At 39.8% G+C, this 17,968-nt stretch overlaps 1 protein-coding gene across 8 annotated transcripts in view; it reads left to right on the top strand.

The window, feature by feature from the left end:
• The first annotated feature begins 15,429 nt into the window (after positions 1–15,429).
• LOC124402399 (chemokine-like protein TAFA-1) overlaps positions 15,430–17,968 on the top strand; it is a 154,577-nt gene continuing 152,038 nt past the window's right edge. For 7 of the 8 annotated variants that reach the window (XR_006928711.1, XR_006928712.1, XR_006928710.1 and 4 more), the window contains exon 1: positions 15,430–16,011. The gene's annotated coding sequence lies outside the window, so the exon portion shown is untranslated. Of the gene's footprint in view, positions 16,012–17,838; positions 17,961–17,968 lie in introns of those variants that run through there. The other variant, XM_046875403.1, reaches the window with a different exon arrangement.

Genomic DNA, 17,968 nt, shown 5'->3' on the forward strand with positions numbered 1-17,968 from the left:
TCTGGGTTTTACTATCCATCTGCATTCATTTAGTAAATCTGTATACAAACATTACAGCCTCAGGAGAATTAGGTTAGTCAAAATTCCCCTGCATTCACTTGGCAAAGAGCAGTCGGAACGAGCCTGCGCTAATGTTATGAAACATGAAACAGAAGCACGGAGGGGTAATTGTGCTGTTTTATACACCTTGTAGTCCATGACTCATTCTGATATAGTTCCGCAGTAGCACTGAAGTTCGTGCTTATTGAGTCGGCCATTAGCCAGCTGCCCGGGGGCATGGATCCAGTCGCACAGAGGGCGTTATTCACGGCTAGCCATTTACAGCGTATACACACACACACACACACGCGGTAGAGAAATATGTTGATATAAGGGCCTGGGGCGGCTCTGACAAGGAAATATGAAACAAGTCCATGTTCAGTTTGTAAGAAACGGAATCTCTCATGTGAATATGTTAGTAACAAAGATTTATTGCGCTAGACTTTACTGTTCACATTCAACTGTTTAATTAAGAGTCTATTAGGGCATAAAAATGACATATGACAATGACATTTACATTTATGACATTTGACTTCCTTATCCAGAAACATCTGAAAATACAGGTCAATTGATTATTCAAAGCTTTTCTTTATTCTAGATTTTCATATAAAGACCAAGCTTGTTTCCAGACATTTGAACTAATCTAAGCTTTTCATATTCTTTTGGCAGATTGTCATGAGTCATGATGTGCTAAGTCTCGAAATCCTGTCTAGCAATAATGTTATAGTAACTCTATATTCACACAATGAAACTTTTTATAACAGGGCCTTGACTAGAGACATTTCCACAAACCGCACTTGGCCTTCAGTGTGAAATGCAACAGGTATCCGAAATATACATATTCATTATTGCCAACTGTTTGCTTCCAATACTGTTCAACTGGGATTTAGCAAAGCCTTATTAAATAATCTATGCTTAGATCCTCTACCTGCAAAATCTCTGACCCAATAATTTCAATATTTCTCCTCAAATCAGTCAGTATACAGTGTAAATTTCCTGCTGACTTTACTAACCATTTTTCTGAAATCTCTTCATTATTTCAGGTCTTGATGCATCACAGTTTTGTGATGCATTTAGTTTTCAGATACTGTTTTGGCATGTTGTCAGTAAGTCTGGAATGTTTTCCCTTACAGGGAAAAAATAGAGGAATCTTTTCAATTCCTAAAAATGAAAATCAATGTAAGTATTCAGTCCAGTCGTGTGCAATGAAAGTGCCATGTGATATCGATATACAACAAGCCAAAATAAAATGTTGGTAATGTCATAATATTTTGCTGAAAGCACCTGAACACCATTTTGATATTTGTCTCCAAGTTACACCTTTGTGAACTAGAGGCATTCCCTTCGGTTTAAATGTGGCTTCTTTATAAGTGGAAATATAGAATTTTTTATACAATAATCTCTCCTATGCCATTAAGCGCATTGGGCAGCAAGAGCTAACCAGGGTCGGGTTGCTAACCTGGGCTTGGGACCCTCTATGGAGTATTTTATTCCCATTCCCTAAAAGAGATCACCCATGGGAGTTAAGGACGTTGCTCAAAGTAGCAGTCTGGTATATCCAAGACTCGAGCCCACAACCTCTGAATCCAAAGGGCAGTGTCCATGTTTTTATTAGTCAGGGCAACATAGTTTAAATTTTTATGTGCTCAAACCCACTAGAACAACAACAACCACGTAATCCAGAACAAATAATTGCACGCTAGCTTGTGCAACCCTAATGGATGGATTACGAGACGTCTACAAATGTGTCCACTAAATATCAGAGACTATATTGGTCAAAATCCCTGATGGTAATGCTTATTGCTGTCATTCCTATCACTAGTAATGCTCCTTGCCAGAGATGGATGGAGATGGAGAATGGTTTCACCATTGAGGATCCTTAAAAGTTTTTAATATAACAATTACTGTAAATATTATGTCAATGCCAAAATCAGTCTACCTGAGCATGTATTCCATCATGCTGAAGTGTGTAAAGTGCAGAAAGGAACCATGTTCCTTGCATCCAAAAGTGCTACTAAAGTTTCGAAGCTCAGAGCTGGGTCAGAGATCAGAGCGCCAAATAATCACTTTACGAAACTAAGGAGGTGGAGTGAAGCCAGGCTGCTGCACCGCTGTGACCTCGCGCCGGGCGCAACACACACTCGAGATCAGGCCCAATCTCAGCCCTATTCACGTTTCGCCTTGAAACCCAAACAGTCGGCTTATCTCTGTGGAATTGGCTCGACACAATGAAGCCGAGGAAAGAAAAGACAGCAGCGCTGAATGAGGTGCCTTCTGAAAGCTCTTTCTGTCTCTTTCTGTCACTCGCTTCTTCTTCATTCTCTCTACCTCCTGTATTTTCGTGCATCTTGACAGCACCGGGGGCCCCACCTTGAGCGGCACAAAATTAGCCGTGATTTTGTCGTAATGTTGTCAGGCTGCGCAGACGCACAATTTGGTGTGCGGATCTGCTTTATCCATCAAACTTTAATTTCTTCTTACGATGTCTTTTATAGAGAGAAACAGTCGGACGCAAAAGCGCAGTTTGCTGCGCCACAGAGGCACGCGATGACGGAGGCTTGATGATCCTGGCGAGCCGCGCGTCGTTGGCAGCTCTCGCCTCACGCTCTACCATCGCCGCCAAGTTCAGCGGCACCTGCAGAAACTAATATCACTCCTGTTGTGTGCCAAGTCCTCAAACAACAGGCTATGGCATCAGGTAATTATCTTGCTTACAAAGTGTTTTTTCCCTTGCTTCCTACGTGTTCTTCGAATTTTTATATAGAAAATAAAACTTGAACTTGACACCTCACACAGAGTGTCACCACAGCTGCTGGTTCTTTTTATATAGAAATCTCTCACACTCTTATGTACCTACACATGGACTATAGCCTCGTATATGCAGCTATGTTAGTTTATATTTATGTTGTTACAACTTTGGCACATAGCTTGTTGTGTATTTTCCTAATCAGATCAGAATAACTTGCCCAGATGTCTTAGAGGATTTGAATCCAGATATGCTTTATTAACAAAGTAACGCCCAAAGGTCCCCATTAAATTTCAGATATATCTTTCAGTATCTTTACCATGTGTGAGTTCCTGAAGGTTGATCAAAAACTTGGCATGTACGTATTTCTATCTGTTGTGCATAGGGATAAGGTTCTTTTCCTTATATGACTGGTCTAAGCACATACTGCAATCCTCATACGGTCAAACACATGATTGTGCAAAATCATTTACAATTATGAATGGGCATAATTTTGTGTTATATTGATTTAAGATCAATGAATATATTCCACATGCCCTGATACATTCACCCCATTTATATATGGACAGAAATTAGACGTAATTTGGGATTATATGACATAAATTTAGACCAAAAACCAGATCGTATTTGCAGAACGATTTACAAAATGAAGCAAACAAAACAAAAAAAACAGAGGTGTAAAGAGTACCATAAAAATCATACTGCAAAACATACTCCATTACAAGTTATTCCGATATGAGGTGAGTAAAAGTCTTCGAGTATCTGATTCGAACAGTACTTGAGAATTTGACTCATCTTGAATGTAGTTTTAAAGATGCACTGGTCCTCATGTGAGTGAAAAACCAGATACTGTTCATTTGTAAGGTTTTATTACCTGGAATACAAATTAAACCGTGCACCTCGACACTGCATTAACACAACATCCTTTTTAACATGCCAGAATAAAACAAAGATCAAACAAGTCTGTGGAAATAAAATACAATGTAGTGAAGCAATCTTTAAAAAAATAGATCTTTAATTACCAGAAATTATATAGTACAATGTCACAAAGTAAAACCATTAGTGTTCAATAGACAAACACAATTAATATTAATTAATTAATATCGCTTCTTCTGCAGAATAAATAAGACACACGGATAAAGCTGGCGTGCAAAATGTAATTGGTTAAAGTGATTGTCAATTGAAATATAGCATAGTAAAAAGTACATCTATTGAATCATTAATGTATTTGAGTAGAAAGTAAAATGTGTTTATATCTTTGATAATCTTTGATTTCACTAAATTTGGAAAGTAACCAAAGAATTACTTACGTACAGTAACGAAGAAAAAATGTCTCAAAGTCGTGGGTGGTGAAGTTTTCAACCCGCATCTGTTCTGCATTAGTTCAATGGAGTTCATATGGAAGTGTCACGATCTTGATGTACATGTAAGTCTCCAGTGGTTTATTGTGATGAGCAGCAATCAATGTGAGGAAAGACAGACCTGGTGTTAGGGTGGGAGGGATGCCATACCGTCTCATACTGTCACTCATTTATGCAGAAGAGGGCAGACAGCTCTTTGTGAATATGACTAAAGGACACCAATTAGGTTGCAACACTACATCTAGTGGATAAGGTTTAGAGGTGTGAATACTTTCTGAAGGCACTGTACATCCAGTACACAGTCTGAAACTTTACTTTGTTCCGTTCTACACATCGCTTCAGGATGTTGCCGCAGTGCCCTTTTTTCCCTTTTTGTTCCATTAAAACACACCCAATCTGACTCACATTCTCTCTCTTTTTCTCCCTCTCTCTCTCTGCTCTCGCTGCAGACATTTCCATTTCCATACCGTCTCAGGACGAGCATTCCAAAAGTACACAATTACTTTCTCCCCCTTGCGTGTGGGGGGAAAAAGGGAGGCTGTTCCTCTGAGGCTTGACGATCCCATCGCATTTCTGCCCTACTTCAACTACACACACACACACACACACACACACACACACACACACATCTTACTTACCTTATGAGGACCTCTTGTTGCCATAATTATTAATGCAGCAACACCTAAGTCTAACCAGTGTCCTTATCCTTATCTAATTATCAGATGGAAAACTTTTAGTTTTTTTGCTCTTGCAGGTTTTTTTTTTTTTTGGTAAACTTTTTAGATTGTAGCAATAAAATGTCTCTTTGTCTTTTTGTTAATGGACATAAAGGATACCAATTATGAATGTCCCATCTGAGATTTTACCTTGTCTGATATTCCTGTCTGTGTGGAGATTTTTGGGTTCTGCCTTAATATAAACACCTATACACACTCGGATTACTTACCTTATGAGGACTTTGGGTTTGGCATAATTATTAACACAGCGACAATGAAATCTAACCAGTGTCCTTAAACCTTGTTTTTTGCTCTTATAGGTTCAGTATTTTATATATATACTGTATATATATAACTTTGTGAGCAATAAAATGTCTATTTTCATTTATAGACAATAAGGATAACGATCATAAAAGTCCCATCTCAGATGAATCCCTGTCTGATGTCTATATGGGGACATTTGGGTCCTGCCTTGGTTTAAAACCTCCACACAAACACACACATACATACACACACAAATACCCCTCAGGTACGTTTCTCTTACTGTACCCATTCTGCATAGAGAGCGTTTATTCCACAGGGACGGTGAGGAGTCCATGTCTTTTTCAGATGGATTGCTCTCTCTCTCTCTCTCTCTCTCTCTCTCTCTCTCTCTCTCTCTCTCTCTCACACACACACACACACACACCCATAGCCACAGAGCAATATATACATTCTTTATCTCCAATACACATAGACATTTTTTTATATCAAGGCGTGTTTTACAAAATTGTAAACACTGCAACACAACACTCCTATTACAACGTTTGGCACGATGTCTGATACAGTATGCAGGTGTAAACATTCTGCTCTCCACCAAAAGCGGTAATTAGCTGTGCCTCTGACACGTCCGACCCCTCGGTGAAGTACGTTTCTGCCGCACTCCCAACACGCCCTCGCCAATTACAAGCCGCCTCGAGACGCCATATTGAATTATGGGGAACAGGGCGACTTGAAAACCTGAACATAAAGGCAGGGATCATAATTAAAATATTTCTGTTTGTTTTGATTTAAAAGTCTGGGATATGTGTTTTATTTTTAAAGTAATTACACTGCACAATTCCCAGTTTGAAAGTGAATATCTTTTGACTTGTAGTTCTTGGAATACTGGGAAATGATCGGTAGATTAACAGCCAGTGAAGTTAATCAAGTTAATCTTGGAGAAAATGAAGCCGTATAAGAGAATCGAGGCGAGTGGGATGTAGTGTTTTAAACTAAATGCCTAACTGCTAAGCAGCACTCACTCTTTAATGTTTGTTCACATTTTTTTTTTTGCAAGTAACTCGCATAAAGTTTAAAACTCTTTAAAATAACCCCCATTAACTGCTTATTTGCACTTCAAATCAGCGAGGAATAATAATAATGAGATAATGGGAAGCTGAGACGGCTGTGGATTGATTGTATCAGGCAACCAGACGAGTCAAAATCTGATCAGATTTGAGATAAGCGACCAGAAGTTTGCTATCTTTCCTTTCATACTGTGTACATCATTATAGTCTTTTTTATTGTTAGATTTTATATTGCTTTTATAGTTTATTATATTATATTTGCCAGCGAAGATATTAATTATGTTTCCTTCTTTAGTCTGCATTTTCTATCCCTGATTTGTGACTGAAAGTGCTTGTGTTTAAAGGGGACCCCTTGTCTAGGAGGCGTATTTGGGTGGGGTTGTGTAGTTCTTTAGGATGGTAATTGTTTAGATCTTACGATAGCAATATGAGAAAATTGTAAAAAATATTTGAAGTTTAATGCGACTATATTGGCAAAAGTATTCACTCACCCATCCAAATAATTGAATTCAGGTGTTTCATGTTACAATGGGGTCCTCGCAACGTATCTCTAATCTAAATCGTGGACTACCTGTATATGGATATAACTAGACAGCGGCTTTTAAGGAGCTCAATATATAATTGACGATTATTGAAGATGTCCCCATGAGGTTTTTGCAACCCAGTAGCAACTCTTTCACAACCCAGTACTGAGTAAATTAGGGACATCTGGTCCAAACAATTCTAAACATAAAAAACTGTAAATCTTAACGCCATAAGAATATTTGCATAGTACTTGCGTAATCCTACCATAAATATTTATTTAATCTTTGCACTTAAATTGCAGAATTTCAACTAGTATTCTTCTGCTATGCAATGTATCCTGTAGTATTCACCAGTTCTTAGTGATCCAGTATGTGTCGAAATGTAACTTTTTTTAGAAGATATGCTCCTAACTACATTTTTAAAAGAAACATAACATCTTAAAGGAGTTTATCTCAATAATGCACCACAAAAGCAACCACCAGTTTGTCCAAATGAAACATATGGTGCAGTTTTGCCTTCTGCATGATATTTTTAATCAATAAAATCGATTCCAGCACTCGATAATAGCTGAAAGTCACAATTATACACCACCCCATATTTTGTTTTCTTGAAGTCCATTATCCATTATATTTTCTATATGTTTTTTTTGCATGATGCCCATAAAATAGACGTACAGTCTCAGAAACTGGATGCTCTAATTGGCTGTCGTGCATGAAAGGTGAGTCTGAATTGTCATTCTGCGCTTTAACGTTAAAATAAAATAATCTGCATACAAAACAGTAGAGCGAGCGAAGCACCAGACAGCAGGATCAACTATCTTTATTTATTTTTTTGTTTTTTTCCCTACAAATTCCCGACGGAGGAAAATGACTGGGGCTCACTAGTTACACCTCTCTCTCTTTCTCTCTGTGTACCGAACTGAGAAGCAGCGAAGCTCTAACAACATTGTGGTACGGCCTGTTCGATTTGGGCATTCGAGACAAAGGTGTTAATTTTTTTAAAACAAAGACGTGCCAAGATTTATGAGACGACACAATCTAACGATGAGCAGGCTCCAAAATAGCACGATTCTCCGATGCTCAGTGACGTCTTGAAGATAATCAATGCTACGTTTTCACACTTTTGCTCTGAATATTCATGAATTAGAGTGGACAAGTTCAGGAAAGTACAGACTTCTATTCACAAGTTGACATTTTCTACCAATTTGCGCTTCAATCGGAGAGTTTTAAGCAAAACAACAACACAAAATCGCAGTTCCATTTCTTTCGTTTTTGGGTTTCTAATGCTAAAAACCCTGACAAGCTTCACTTTTAAAAGAGTGATACATCCAACACCTATTAATTATTCCAGCATGCTGGTGGGAAGTTGGACTTATTGACCCGTTATTACAAGCAAACAACAAACTATTTAAAAGGCAAAAAAATACAAGAATTTGTCAGTGAATGAGCGGAAGAAAGTTTTGTGGACAGAATGACATTTTTGGCTGTAAGATAAGAAGTTTTTACAGGAGAGATGTAAGCAACCTGCCTCACCCCCCACAGTCAAACATGGAGGTGGAAGCTTAATGGTTTGGGGGTTTTTTGTAGCAGGGAGTGTTGAAACATATTTCTGGGCAAAAGAAACCAATATGGAGACCATTCCGTACTTCAACACCATGCAATTCCAGCTAGACTGTGAGCAATTGGAAGCAACATCACCATACAACAAGACTAAGCATACGTCCAAGCTCTGTATGAGAGCAACCAGTTGTCTGGAGTGATATCTATCATGGAATGATCTGCCCAGTCACTGCACCTAAATCCTATTAAACTGCTCCGGGATGAATTGGATCACAAGGTCAGGAAGAAACCTTCAACTAGTGAAGAACACCTTTGGCGTTTTACAAGAGACACGGCAAATATTTCAGTTGAATGTCTGGAGAAACGAACTGTCCGCATGCCGAGAGTGTGTAAAGCTGTAATTCATGGTCTTGTTGGAAAGGTTTACATTCTAGAATTTGCCAATATATTTGTCCCCAGTACAGATGAGATGCTACAAAGAAACCGTTACAAACCCTGAAACTGGAGACTCCTATCCAAATACTGAATAAAAATATTTCACCATACAAAGAGCAACTGTTTATCACGCTTAGGTTAGTCTTATGGCAGAGCCAAAACAATCTTTTGCACAAGTAAATTAGCTGTTACTATAGAAACAGGGTTGGAAATGACCTCCTGATTTGCCCTGCATTTTAATTAATGAATGTTTATGTATGGTGAATGAGCAATCATGGCCATAAACCACACTTGTGAAAAGTGATATAAAAGCTGCTGGGAAAAAATATATCTCGTCACTCCTCAGTGTTTATTACAAGCGTCACTACAGACCCCGATCCACTGAGCGACAGGAACATTTCTTTGTTTTATTGTCTTGCCGTCGAATATCTCCATAATGGCTGCTTATCTCCCATTACGGTCCAACATGCACTGAATACGGCTTTAAGGAAAGAAACATTTCCGCTCGATTGAACCTCCTCGATTTTCCGTCTCACGTCCTGGTGTGGGAATGTGAGCGAAGGAAAAAATAGCAAGAAATATAAACCTTTCTGTATGTAAATTTCACCATGTCTTCCTTCCGTCTCAGTTTCATTACTTTTCATTTCCAGGCCCCTCCGCCCTAGAGGCAGCTCGGAGACAAAGCAGCTCTGCTTCACACACTTCCTCGACAAAGCCTAATAAAAGTTTTAAGCAAGTGCACTCGGCTTGCTGTGTGGTTTCTCTGAACGAGCGCTCATTTATACATCGCACAGGACGGCTCCGGACCACTCGCAGGCAGGTGCATGTCACCGATACAGCGTCTGGGGCGACTCGGTATCGCTGTCTCGGCACAGGAAAGCCATGCTGTGCACATTTTTCTGTTTTACAACCGGTCACTTACATAAGAGCTGTAAAGCAGGAGCTGAAGTGACAAAAGTGTACAAAGGAATGTTTCTAAGACTGTGGTAAACGTCTGCTATGTTGTATGTTGTATGGTTTAGAGACATGGCAAAAAGACAGGAGGCGGAGCTGGAGGAGGCAGGAGTCAATCTGGAGTTGAAGATGTTGTGATTTGCATCAGGAGTGACGAAGACAGGAAGACAGGGAAATTAGTTTATTAGATGGACCATGCAGGTAGGAAGTTTGGGAGACAAGGTGAGACACAACCGAGATGGTTTGGTGATGTGCAGAGGAGGGACATGGGGTATACTGGGAAAAGAATCCTGAGGAAAAGAAGAAGGCCAATGAGGAGGTTGGTTTTCTCTGGTCACTACTTTACTCTTTTCTGTTCTATTCTATTCAGTTCTACTCTACAATGTTCAAATTCAATTCAATCCACTACAATTTAATTCTACTCTACTTTGTATGTCATATTAAACGTCATATTTCACGCTTGCTCTTTGTTCTAACTTGCTGTCCGTGATGACACACGTGGACAGAATATCACCAGTTAGCACCAGAACCTTTTGATAACCAACTCATATATAAATAAATTCACTAAAATTCATTTCACTGCTTGGATACTATCGGAATTTCTTAAGATTATACACTGAAAGTAAAAAAACAAACAAACACTGTTTTCCACATCTGTAACAAACTATTATGTAAAAATACATATCTTTACAATTTTCAGGAGTCGAGTAGTTTAACACAACTTTTTTCCTTCTCTGGAACGTAATGCATTCGCTTCTCCAATGTGTACTAATCATCTATAGTGTAAAGCGTATAGTGTAGAGCTTTCATTCAGAAAAAAAAAACGGGTCATTACTGTGTTTTTAAAACAGATCTCACAATCTAAAATATGTCTGATAAAACATTTGTAAATATACATTTATATGTTATAACATTGTCATTTATATGTTATCAAAAGTTTGCATGAGAGCACTGGCGTGTTACAGCAGGAGGGAATTCTCAGATGACGCCTGCATTAGGTATGGTTTTGCACTTTCCCTCCGTCTCACACGTCTGGTTCGAGGTCGAGGAGGATATGCTAATCGGCGCATATGTTGAATGTAGTCGAGGGAAAATGCTACATTAATGCAGCGCCGTACCGGGAGAGCAAATCTGGCACTTGATGTAGCCACTGGTGCGATCACTTGAACTGAAAGAACCTGGAGCATAGCAAGATGGAGGGACAGACTGGGTGGGAGAGAATGTTCTGGGACCATGGCTGTGTCTCAATCAGCTCCCAAGCCTTCTAGTTTGTGGATCAGGATATTGTGTACACTGGCTCTGACTCAGTACATATTAGGATAGTGGGGACGCAACAACTGGCGGCATTACCGCATACTTGTCGTGCGACAGTTTATGATATATGCATGTTAGCCGTATTCAGAACATGAAATAAGGCTAATAATGAACATAAACAGATTATCTGAGAGCTAGAACGAGGGTATTGAGTAAACTAGACAAAACTGGCAGAGAAGGTGTCCACCAAATGTCAAGGTGAGAGACTTCAGCAAAACATATGACCTCAATAAGGGCCCTTAACCCTCAACTGCTCAGTTGTATGAATGAAATATTTTTGCCAAAGATAAGGGCATCTGACAAATGCTGTAAATAGAAATGATTAAAAGATATACAATAGAAATACATTTATAAAAAAATAGAATAAATATATTGCTGCTGTTTATTAAAGAGTGCTACCCTAAATGCACCAAAGGAAATCATAATGGACATTTATCAAATGGAGCAAATGGCAGCATTTGTAAATCCTAAACTGTCTGTCTTTGCTCCCATTGAGCTAAACAAGTTGTTCATCTATTTATAGATTTTATCAAGTTATCAAGTACACCAGAGGTACAAATTCAACAAGCTAACCGTAATGAATATCTACAAATGTTTGCTGACCTGGTGCCAGAGTGGTTCATTAAGCTCAGAGTCAGGAATTAGATCCTGGTTGATATTGAACATTGATGAAACTTCTTTTTTTTTAATGATCTACAGACACCAAGACATTCAGTTTGCAAATTTCGGGGAGCTACTAGTTAAGTAGTTAAAACATTGGACTTTTTAAGGTCATGAGTTTAATTCCTAGCCCCACTATAATTCCACTAATGGGCCCCTTGGAGCAAGGCCCTTAACCCCATAGCTGTTTACCTGTTTGAATGAGATAAATGTAAGTCGCACTGCATAAGGGCATCTGCCAAATGCCATACATGAAATGCAAGTCAAGTTTAATTCTATAGCACTTTTCACAACAGACATTGTCCCAAAGCAGCTTTATAGAATTTTAAAAGTTAAGGTAAATGGTATGCATAAATCACTGATGACCAGCCGTGGCGACTGTGGCAAGGAAAATCTCCCTTAGATGTTATGAGGAAGAAACCTTGAGAGGAACAAGACAACATCAACATCAACGATACATGGCATTGCCATTATTCATGGCTTGCCAGACGAACTGCATCACTTCTAGTTATGTTTGTGTAGAAACGACAAGAGTTTCACATATTGAACCAGGGAGCGCGAGAGCAATTGAGAGTGAGAACCCGAGGGGGAAAATGCCGTTATTATCACTTCCTTCCCTGCAGACAAGCGAAGCAACACTTGGAGAAAGAAAAGAAGGAGCGAAATGAAACAAAATCGGCATGAAAGGCAACGAAAGCGACTAAATGTGTAGCAGAGCGTCACAGTAAACATCTATAGCTGGCGTATAGAGCTGCTAATTGGACAAGTCTTCTTTTGAGGCGCCTTGGGATCGAGAGATTTGTTTATTAGCGCTAGAGCTACCGATTCCCATGAAGAAATGCTAGTTGTAGACATTTACTGTACGAATTCGGTGTCGTATGCTAATGATTGGATCGTGTCTGACCTGTCAGCTTCACGAAGTTACTCTGGGTCAGTGAGGCGCTCTGGGTGTGACCGCGCTGCAGGGTCAGGCTTTTGTTGTAGCCCATTAGCTTGAAATTACAGTCATTTGGACACATTCACACCAACAGATCTCCGCCATTAAATCCTTTGTGTGCGAGTTGCGCTGTTTGCTGAGTCATGGTCATTATTTCATTATTCACCCAGCTCCCAGACCCAAGCAGTGGTCAAGAGAGAAACCTATTACCCAAGTTCTAAGATCGTACGTGGGGACACATAAAACCTGTTTCCTTCTTCTGGTTTTTTTTCTCTCTTTCCTCTATTTCTCTTCCTCTTGTTTCTCCTCGTGACAAGACCTTGTTAACGGCTAGTCATACACAGGTAGCAATTTCCTCTGCAGGTCCCCGCTGGTCCCCGTTCCTTATACAACACCCTGCTGAGGGGGATGATAAATATTAGCCTCTACTCGTTTCACTGCACTGTATTCTTTCTCTTCATTTTTTTTTTTACTAGCACCTTTTCCTGCTGCTCACAGCTAGCGCTTCTGAAGCTAGCTGCCCTGTGAAGGAGCTCACCGAGAAACAGTGAGAGGACCTTTTTTGTTTATAATGCTAGTAATGCTAGCAGGCAAAAGCATCACAAAACTACAGCTCGCTTTGGTTGGGGGAATGTCAAACAATCAAACCTGTTAAGCTTTTTCAAAGATTTGAATGCTATTTCACATTCACATATTTTGAGTTAAGCATATCATCATTCCTGAAACTGAATTTGGACCAGGATTCAATTAGCTCATCTGTCACCATGTTGTCAGGATGACGGCAGGTAAAGCAGACGAGGCGAGACACCGATGATGTCTGCCTTGCTGGGTGCTTATTGGTTTTTTTAAATAAATCAACCGGTGTTTGTTCAAACACACCATATGAAATCTTTCCATTTTCTTGCACAAGCAAAACCGGGAATATAAATATGGAAAAAATGAATCTCTTAGTGTCGAATATTTGGCCTTGGATTTTATTTTTAGCATTAGCCTGTTCTGCACACTCGCTTCCAATAAAGCAAACAATTCTCTCAGTGCAACTGCAACTAAACAGCCGTTCCTTGTTTTTCTACAAGGCTAATGTAGTAAGTAAATAATTGAAATCAATCTCGCCCGAAAAAAGACAACCCCGGTTTAAACATTCATGTCCACCGTTACTCTGCATTTATTACACTTTCAATAGTTTCTAAAATACATTCCAGTAGTGTCTATTTCAGCTCGGAGGAAAAGTCTTTTAGCTGGGAACATTTAATCCAAATTGCCATTAAATTGCTCCGGAAATGCCCTAACATCTATTTCACAAGGAAAGGGAGATGAATCATGACTTAACAGACATTAAAACAAATCTTGCTATGCGGAATAATGAAACCCGCAACCGACATGAAGAGTTAATTGGATAGCCTGCAGGCAAATTCACAGATCCTTCAGCGTTCCTAAAGGCTAGAAGAAAAAAAAACAACAAAAAAAGACATCTGAAATAATATCAGATGAAATGCAGGGATTGTGGAAAATAGTTTTACAAGTGGTTTAATTAGTGTGTGTGTGTGTGTGTGTGTGTGTGTGTGTGTGTGTATGTGTGTGTGTGTGTGTGTTTAAAGCAGAGATTCATTCATTTATCATTCAAAAGGAGGAAAAAATTAATTGTAACATAAAAACTATTACAAAAGAGAGTGAAGTGTCGATCCTGATACAAACTACTCTTATAAAGATAGGTGTATGTTCAGATTTTGAGACATGGGGTGGTGATTAATTGGGCTGAGTGGGATGTGATTTCTTCATCAAGGAGGTTTTAAGGTCTGAATCTTCACCTCTATCTGTTAATGCTTTAATGATCAGATTCTGGATTAAGACTGGAACCTGAGGTGGGCATGGCCTAAGCTGGAGGAGAAGTAGAAAGACACCTAAAGGATGAAATGCAATCACTGTCGATGTGTGAATTCAGTGAACAGTTCCTCAACCTCAGCTCCATCATTCCAGTTCCTAGGCAGGGTCTCAACTATGAATACATGGGAACTGCTATAAATAAAATATATATACATTCATATTCTTACCGTTCTAGCCGTACTACCCCCTTACCGTAATCTATCTATCTATCCATCTATCCATCTATCCATCTATCTATCTATCTATCTATCTATCTATCTATCTATCTATCTATCTATCTATCTATCTATCTATTCACCTGAACTAAACCACAGTGTTTCTTCCAAAGTTCTAAGGACAGCTATGGTCTTGCTTTCTCCAAAAAAACTACATATCCTACACATTTTTCCCTATGCTGCCAAATCACTACTCCAGTTTTAATCTAACCTCATCCAGATACCCTATGACCCTGCAAAGTTCTCTCAAAGAAAAAAAAACATGCATTTAGGACGTCGTCTGTTACATTTGCGTCCATGACTAATGTCCAGGAATGTCTCGGTGCAAGAAGAAAAAATAAAGAAATGGCCACACAGTGACTGCACAGGCTTTCGAGTGCCTACTGCAAGGAATAATAGAGCTCTCAGAGATGTGATTTGAGGTCAGGGGTGGAAACATGGGGACGCCGAAGCTTTTATTTCATAGCTTTCAGCTGCCACCCCACCAGCCTTTGCCCATCCCATCCCATCATGGACCCCTGGATCCCTCATCATATCCAGCCATACACACTGCTAACCACTTTACAGGAATAATATGTTCTTTCTAGTGCAAATAGGCTTCTAGCTTGCTCTGCTTCTAGGGGAACTCACACACACGCACGCGCGCGCGCGCGAGCAAAGGCACGCACGGATTCTCTCTCTCTCTCTCTCTCTCTCTCTCTCTCTCTCTCTTAGAGCAGTGCAAAGCCCAGACTCTCACACACTCCGCATCTTCTCAGTGCAAGAGCGCACGAGCAGCCGAGAGAACGAACGAGTGCGCACGAGAGTGTGCGAGTGAGTGTGCGTGTGTTTGTGTGTGTGTGTGTGTGAGAGAGAGAGAGAGAGAGAGAGAGAGAGTCGCATGCGTCGAGAAGATCTCAGAGCTCTGCACTGTGTGCATTGTGAAGAAGCAAAAACTTCTCCAGCAGACATCTGTGGTCCTTCCGCTTGCAAACAAGGAGCGACTGAGCGCGAGACGCGCGCGCTGCGAGGCGCTTCTTGGGCTTCTCGGGTTTTTAGAGGGGGAATCAGGAGTGTGTTCCGTGCGAGACCCCGAGGCGCGAGGAGCTCACTGAAACCCTCTCAGCTGGTCTACAGAGGAGGAACTTTGCCCTCGAACCTGGCTCGAGACGTCCCCACCATCACCACCACCACCACCGCCACCGCGACGATGGGCGGATTTATCTGCACGCGCTGAGGATTTCACCATTTTTTCATTGTTTCTTTCTTCTCTATTCTTTTTTTTTTTTTTTTTTTTTTTTTGGATGAACGTGAACGGAACGTTTACACCAGAGCGTCCTGAAAGCACTGATAGAACAGGTAAGCTTCTGACCTGCATCAGGCACAGGTGGACTTATGGCACATTGATGAATGTGGAAGTGTGGATCTCATTTGGATTTTTCTGTTCTGGACTGACAAGCAGCACTCTGTTTTAGGGTTCTACAATAAAGCCTTCATTTAGAGGTCCGTACAGGGCTTATTTGCTTTATCCTTGTGGGGCAGGACTATGGAGAACCCTAAAACTAGAATTCATTAACAAACCCGAAAGCTATGGAGAATCCTAAATCTAGAGTCCTTTTCGAGACATTATATGATGCAATGACCATAAAGGACCATACGATTAAAATAGTTTGAGACATTATAAATTGCAGTGACCATGTCGAACACTAAAACTCAAACCATTGAAGACATTCCAGAATGCAATGACCACAAATCTAGAACTTTTGAGACATTATAGAATGCAGTTACCATGTACAACCCTAAAACTAGAACCTTTTGAAACAGTACAGAATACAATGATCACGTAGAACCCCCAAAACTAGAACCTTTTTAGAGCGAACACAATGACCACGAGGAACTAGAACCTTTCGAGACATTATAGAATGCAGTGACAATACAGAAACCTAAAAGTAAAAGCAATTGAGACGTTATAATACACAATTACAACATAGAACTCTCAATCTAGAACCATTTGAGACATGAGGTAATGAGCATGTAGAAAACTAAAATTAGAACCCTTAGAAAACACAATACCCATGTAGAACCCTTTAGGACATTATAGAATGCAATGATCGCATAGAACCATAAATCTAGAACCCTTTGAAACATAGAGAAATGCAATGTCCATGTAGAACCATAATTCTAGACCCCTTTGAGACATTACAGCATGCAATGACCACAAACTGACATTAATCTACAAGACTTTGAGACATTAGAGAACACAATCCAAAACACAAAACTCTAAATCTAGAACACCGTAAGGCATTGCAGAATATGATGACCATGTAGAGCCATAAAACTAGAACCCTTTAAAACTATACAGAATACAATGACTATGTAGAACCATTTAAGACCACATGGAACCCCTTAACTTAATAACAATATAGAATGCAATGACAATGTAGAACACTAAAACTAGAACCTATTAGGACTAAATAATAGAAGAAATACAGACCCCCCTTAAGTGTTAAGAAACCTAAAACTAGAACCCTTTAACACAATATGGAACCCAATATATATAGAAAACATAATAGAACTCACAGAATATGTAAAAATCATTTAAGACTCAGTTTAAGAATAAAACTAGAAACTTTTACCTTGTCTAATTCTTTATGAAAACATAGAACCCAAAGACTATAGAATCAAAACTGTGTAGAACCCTAGCACATACCCCTTTTATTTTAGGAAAAAGTAGGACCTTTTTTAAACTATCTATCTATCTATCTATCTATCTATCTATCTATCTATCTATCTATCTGTCTGTCTGTCTGTCTGTCTGTCTGTCTGTCTGTCTGTCTGTCTGTCTATCTATCTATCTATCTATCTATCTATCTATCTATCTATCTATCTATCCATCCATCCATCCATCCATCCATCCAAAAGAGATGTCGTTATGAACATTGTGAAGTTCCTTGTGGCGCAAACATGCGTTTGGCGCACGCGGTGTCTGTGTGTGTGTGTGTGTGTGTGTGTGTGTGTGTGTGTGTGCGCGCGCGCGCGCAATTAACACCAATTCAATTTTGCATGCATATCTGAAGCAATGCAATGGCAAGCATTCGAGTGCGCGTGTGCATAAATATATGTGCGTGTATGCGCATGTGTGTATATGCGCGCGTGTGTTAACATTAATGTCAGGCCTTTTTTTGCATACACGTCTGGTGCGCAATGGCAAGGGTTTAAGTGCGTATGTGTGTGTGTGTGTGTGTGTGAGAGAGAGAGAGACAGACACCCCGCGCACGTGGTGTCTCCGAGCGCGCAAGAACTTAGCGGTAAGCGC

Source organism: Silurus meridionalis, chromosome 19 (genome assembly GCF_014805685.1).
Source record: "Silurus meridionalis isolate SWU-2019-XX chromosome 19, ASM1480568v1, whole genome shotgun sequence".
NCBI classification, from domain to species: Eukaryota; Metazoa; Chordata; class Actinopteri; order Siluriformes; family Siluridae; genus Silurus; species Silurus meridionalis.